At 36.0% G+C, this 6982-nt stretch overlaps 1 pseudogene; it reads right to left on the minus strand.

Moving 5' to 3' along the window:
* Positions 1–233: 233 nt before the first annotated feature.
* Positions 234–6014, minus strand: LOC109185239 (annotated as a pseudogene).
* Positions 6015–6982: the final 968 nt, after the last annotated feature.

Raw genomic sequence — 6982 nt, forward strand, 5'->3', positions numbered from 1 at the left:
CCATCTGCATATAGTATTCTGGCATTAAAAATTCCTTTCCATTGTCTGTTCTAATGCATTTAACTACCTTTCCAAATTGAGTATGAATTAAGGCACAAAATCCCTGCACAAGCTGTTTTACTTCATCTTTTCCCCTCATAAGATAAACCCAAGTTGCCCTACTGAAATCATCCACAATAGTGAGAAAGTATTGATGTCCAGACAATGTTTTGACATGGTAAGGTCCCCAAATATCCATATGCACTAAATGGAAGCAATCAGTAGTAGAAGAATTGCTAGGAATGAAAGGAAGTCTTTTCTGTTTGGCCAAATGGCAACAATCACAAGCACTGTCTTTACCAGCATCTATATTTACATTCAAGGACTGTAAGAACTTTATTTTTGCATGAGAGGCATGTCCTAGTCTAATGTGCCAAATGTCACTATTCACAGAATTCACTAAAGGAATACAATGCAGATTTGAAAAAACTGACATATCCAGGTGATATAAGCCATCTCTCAGTTCAGCTGTACCAATCATCCTCCCAAGGTGTGGATCCTGTATTGCACACTTGTTAGAATGCATTATCACATGATAACCTGATGTCTTAGTTAATACACCTATTGAGATCAGATTATAATGGAACACTGGAACACATAGAACATCTTGTAGTATCAACTTGCTGGATAAATGAATAGAGCCAATGTGTGTAATTGCAGCCTTGTTTCCGTTTGGTAAAGCCACATATTTACCACTGACCATTGTAGAGTCGGTTAGCAGATTTCTATCACATACTATGTGGTGTGTGGCACCACTATCAAGAATCCACATAGTCTTATATTTACTGGAAGCTGTAAGAACAATCTTACCTTCTACTTCAGTGTTTGGCACAAAATTTGCTGCTATGATGTTGGCTTGAGGAGTTGTTCCAGTGTGTTTAGTGTCCAGAGGAGTGCCTTTTTCTTTCTGCATGTATTCAAGAAATTCAAGATACTTCTTGTATCCATCTTGATTGACAGAGATGCTGCTCTCAGGAATGTTATTCTGAACTTGATTTGCTGATCCAACACTTTTACCCCTAGGCTTCCATCCCGGAGGGTACCCATGTTTTTTGTAACACTTCTCAATGGTGTGTCCTGTGTATCCACAATAGCTGCATACCAGTCTAGACTTGTTGTTGGAATGGTATTTCTCCCCCCTGGCAAGCATTGCACTTGCAGATAAATTGTCACTTGATTGAGGGAATTGATTAATAGGATTGTTGAATCCTGTTGAGAACTGTCTTTCCTGTTGAGAGATCATAGAGAACGCCTCACTTGCGTCTGGAAGGGGCCTCATCAACATGATTTGATTCCTAGCCCCAGTATACTTTTCATCCAATCCAATAAGGAAAGCACATAACATATCATTTTCAAGATTTGTTCTGGCTAGATTGCAAAAATTGTCACTGCACTTACATTTTTGAGTGCAGATGCAGACAGTTGCAGGTCTCAAAATGAGATACTCATCCCATAATAGCTTCAATCTGGTGAAAAAATCATTCACGCTGTTGTTTCCTTGCTTGGTTTGATAAATTTCAGCTTGAATCTCAGCAATTCTGAACACGTCTTGTTTGCTGAATCTTTTCTTCAAATCGTTCCAGATCCCTTCTGCTGTCTCAATCCACAAGACGCTTCTGGCAATCGTTGGTGATAGAACACGAGTTATCCATGTTGCCACCATGTTATTGCAGCGATCCCAGTAAAAAAATTTCCGATCTCCTGCACTCGGCATCTTGATTGTGCCATTAACGAAACCAAACTTGTTCTTCGAATTGAGTGCTACCTTCATGGCTCTCGCCCATTCGTGATAGTTGTTTCCGTCTAGTTTGCAGGATACTAGTTCCATCGCAGGATTCTCATTCATATGGAGATGATAGGGGCTGGTATGATCATTTGGATCAAAGATCTGATCCCCGGCGTTCATGGGAGTTGTAGAGGCCGGAGCTGGATTCGTAGCAATCGGATGAGGAATTGAACTGGAACCTGCTTGTTGATGAGCAGCATTGACAGAGGGCATATTCCACGCCATTGTTGAGCATCAAGGCTCTGATACCATTTCACGATTTGCAGAGAAGAAAGATAGAAGAAGATAGCAACTGTATTACTGAATCGTTTTGTCTAACCGAATACAAAGGAGGGAAAAGAAAAGCTTTTATATGCAATGATAAGATTTCTAACCTTCTGAACAAACTAACTGCTATTTTAACTAACTCTAGCTAACTTTGTTAATATCTTCTGATAGCCTGCACAACCCATCCCAACATCGCCACCTTATTCCACTTCCTGTACCAACCGCAGCTGTCCAATAGTATCCATTTATCATTACCTCAATTTCACGGCAGAGACCTAGTGGCAACAAAAACACCATCATGGCATACAAAGGCATAGCCTGTATGACGTTTTTGAGAAGTATTTCTCTCCCAGCACGAGATAAGAATCTGGAATTCCAACTACGAGTCCTCTGTAATATTTTATCTTTCAGAAATCCAAAGATTTCTTTCTTTTTTCGGCCTATTAGAGATGGGAGACCAAGGTACTTGCCTGAGGTATTGCCTTGGGTAACTCCAAGGATATCAACAATTTCATTCCTAACATTCTGCACCTCTGCCCATGCGAAGTGCCTCTAGACGAGTTTTGCAAGCATCAATTCTACGCTGGAAATCCTTGTTGTACCGTTTTCCCCATCTCCACAGATCAGATCCACAAGTTTCAACACGGTCTAAAATATGTCGACCATGACTACGTTCCCAGGCTTGACATACTATTTCCCAACACCTATCTTCCCGAAGCCAGACATTGTCAAAACAAAAACGACGACCTCTCCCTCGCGCAGCTGAAACCTGAGGGACAAGCAGTAAAGGTAAGTGATCAGTGTATGTGCATCCAAAGGTAGAGGCACTGACTCTATCAAATAACACATGCCATGATTCATTTACTAAAATTCGATCATATTAGGAGTGCCCCAGGATTTCTCCCATGTGAATTGATTTCCATGGAAAACCAATTCATGCGACCCACAGTCCGAAACAGCTGCATTAAACCCCGACAATAGCCATTGGGGGTGAGGATGTCGACCACGTTTTTCGGACTGAGCTAACAGGTCATTGAAATCTCCCATTATAGCCCAAGGAAGTCTGCTCAAACTAGCTAAATGTCGTAGGAACTGTCAAGCCTCACGTCGACGAGATCGTTCTGGAAACCCATAGTAACCTGTGAAACGTCAAGGAGAACTGTTTGTATCAAGATTGATATGCATGTCAATGTGATTACTAGAATACCCTGTAATATGAATATTAACAGTGTCTTTCCACATAAGAGCCAGTCCTCCCCGGTGCCCATCCGCATCAACTACAAACAAATTCTGATAACCAACCTGTGCTCGAATTGACTCCATCTTTTGCGCATCAAAAAAAGTTTCAATTAAAAAAATCACAACCGGCCTCTTAGAGCGGATCATATAGCGTTGCAATCTTTTGTCATTCCTTAATCGCGGTAAAACACTGTTGGAAATCGATTTCTCAATTTTCAACCACTTAATTAAAAGAGATTTAAAAAAAAAAAGATTTAAGAGTTTTGTGTTTGAAAAACTCCATTTTTGACCATCTTTAATCATTTTTTATTTGAGATATGAAAAATTGACATTCAATATTAACGACTACCTTTTTTTTAATAGTAAATTTAAAAAAAAAAAATTGATACCCAATCTTATCTCATCTTAGGTATATAAATATAAATGACTTCCCATTTATCTATCTTCTTGAAAATTATTATATTCATGCACTATTTTGTTATGCCTTGAAATTGAATTTTTCTGAGTACAACTGAAATCTCAATATTAATATAGGATTGTAAATTGTGAATAATACCATCTATAATAATCGACACTAAAATTTTTATGATTTGTTAATTCAAATAACTTAAAAATATATATATATTTTACAAAATAAAATAGATTATGTAATCTATATAAATAAATAAACTTTATTAAACATTCACATAATCAAGACCATGTATTATTTGCACACAAAAAAAAAAAAAAAAAGAAAGAAACAAAAAAAAAAAAAAAAACAAACAAACAAACAAAAAAAAAAAAAAAAGAAAGAAACAAACACAAACTGCCCACACATACACAAACTAATTCTTATCAATAACCAATAATTATTTCAAGGCTCAAAGATGAAACTCATGTAAGGCTTAGCAATCAAGCAAAGATATTCTTTTCAGGCCACAGCTATACCCATTGCCTCACTCATATCCAAATCATTAGGACTAACTCCACAAGGTATTTCCCAATCAAAGTGATACAATAGAGCAGCCAATGAATGGGCAATGCTAGCCAAATAAAATGAAATTCTAGGACACATTCTTCTCCCAACACCGAAAGGTACCGTATAAACAAATAGTGATTACTCATGAATTCCACGGAACTATTCTCGAATCTTTCAGACAAAAATTTTTCTGGATCTTTCCAATACTTAGGATCGGTTGCAATAGCCCAAACGTTAATGATGACTCTACTCTTGGGAGGTATAATGTACTCATCAATCTTTGCTTCTTGCAAGCTTTGTCTTGGGGCTAAAAGTGGAATTGGAGGGTAGATTCGAAGGGTTTCTTTAATCACAAAGTTTAGGTAAGTTAAATTTTCCAAATCTTTATCTTCAAATGTTGTCTTTCCCTTTAGTACTTGTCTCACCTCGGCTTGTGCCTTGGACATCGCACTTGGATTTTCCATCATTTCAGACATTGCCCAGATAACTGTTGTGGCGGATGATTTAACCCCGCAGAGAACATGTCCTACATTTTGATTGATAATATTATAATTTTATTTGGGGAAGAAAATGAATGTTAAAAACTATATATAGCTCAGTTTTTTTTTTTTAATCAATTAGAGCTTTCGAATTCAGAAATAAAAAATAAAACTAAATATACGAATGTAATATTCCATTTTTTAATGCTATTAACTCTAAATGTAATATTCCATTTGCTTTCACTTTTAACAAAAATTGAAAGTATATGTAATGAATATTATACTTTAGTAGTCCATGTATGTTGAGCAGAATATATATTAACATGTTGAAATGAAAACTAATCTTTCTAGAGAACGTCCGGATTAGTCTCATTCTTCAATAATCTATCTAACATAATTAAGGGATGAAAATTAAAAGAAAATAAAAATGTAACAGTGATATTTTTGTAATTATGATTGATTGTGCATTTATAAATGCTTGACGCATTTAAAAAATAGTTGCCAAATACATTATTAGTTATTTGTGAATGCAATGCCAAGCATTTTCAAATATAATAAAATCATAATTACATAAATGTCTTAATTTTTCACCATTATTCATCTTAGACGAACATATCTGATTATATTATTAATCTGCTTGTTTTCACTGAAGGCTAATTCTCATTGTAGGCTTACCCTATATATAGCTTAATAACTTCTTAGATAAGGACATCGCTTCTTTCACAAGGACAATGAACCTCTCTTGATCTTCCCGGTGCACTCTTCCAAACGCGGCATTAGCAATCGTCGAGCTCGTGAACCAACATATCTTCTCCGTCAAGTTGATCGTCGGAGACGACGACCCAGCTGCCTTAATCGACGATATAAGCTCTGAAAGTTCTTCCTGTCTAAAGGACCCAAATGATTTGACTATCTTTATGCTCAAAAGCTCCAACACGCATATCTTTCTCATCTGCCTCCAGTAATCTCCGTAGGGTGAAAACGCAACGTCTGTGCACTTGTAATAGACAACGTCGAACGACATCATCTTTGGCCTGTTGGCGAAGACAAGGTCGTGGGTTTTGGTTATCGCTTTTGCCAGTTGAGGAGAGGATATGACAATGGCGGAGATTTCGCCCAGCTGCAAGTGCATTATGGGTCCATATTTTCTTGACAAATTTCTGAGAGAACGATGTGGAAGCGAACCACCGACTAAATGGTGGAGGCTTCCGATGAAGGGTAATTTCCATGGACCGGGCGTCAAGTTTTACCTTCTTGCAGGGTTTGATGTTCTCCGTAATGTGTATATGTAGAACACGAAGGAGAGAAACACAATGACCGAAACTGGGTTGAATAGAAACTTGAGTTCCATTTCATAAATGAAAGAAGAACAAGTCTACTTCTTTATATTTATATATATATATATATATATATATATATATATATATATATAGACAAGGATCCGTAATGGGTCTGATCAGTATGAAATGTAATACTTATATTTGTAAATAACTAAATATAATACTAAATCAATAATAAAATATTTATTACCATTCAAAAAAAGAATAAAATATTTATTACTTACATTACAAAATGTAATAATTTTGAAGAAAATTAAAGGTATTACATTTTTCAATCAAAAGTATTACACCGTACATTTTTCTTTATAAATGCAACATGATAGCCTTGCTTGGTAAATGGCTGTTAGCTGTTATCTGATTGTGTTAATTAGAGGGTATAACTAGTTGATAACATTAGCTGTTGTAGAAAAGTGTTTGATAAATTAGCTGTTAGCTGATAGCTGTTTTGTATAATTTCTTTTCTCAAAAAGCTAATTGAAAAAGTTGTTAGGAGTAGCTTTTTGAATTTTAGCATTTTGGAGTTGCAAAAAGCTAATTAACCAAACACTTATATTGATATTTTAACTAAATCAAACAATTAATAGTGGTCAAATAAGCCAAAATTGGCCTATAGACCAATCTTTTACCAAACAGGCCGGGCCAATACTTTTGATGAAAAAAAGTAATACTTTTACATCAAAATATAAAAGTATTGCATTTGTCCTAAAAAATATTACGTTTTTCCATAAGTAACAAATATTTTATTTATGATTTGGTATTGCATTTGATAGTGTAAGTATTACATTTGCATATTGAATCGACCTCCCGTCCCGCTCCATCTCACAGATAAGGATCTGTGAGACGGTCTTACACAAGTGTGACCAAGATTATAGGG

The sequence above is a fragment of the Ipomoea nil genome, unplaced genomic scaffold (assembly GCF_001879475.1).
Source record: "Ipomoea nil cultivar Tokyo-kokei standard unplaced genomic scaffold, Asagao_1.1 scaffold1317, whole genome shotgun sequence".
NCBI lineage: Eukaryota > Viridiplantae > Streptophyta > Magnoliopsida > Solanales > Convolvulaceae > Ipomoea > Ipomoea nil.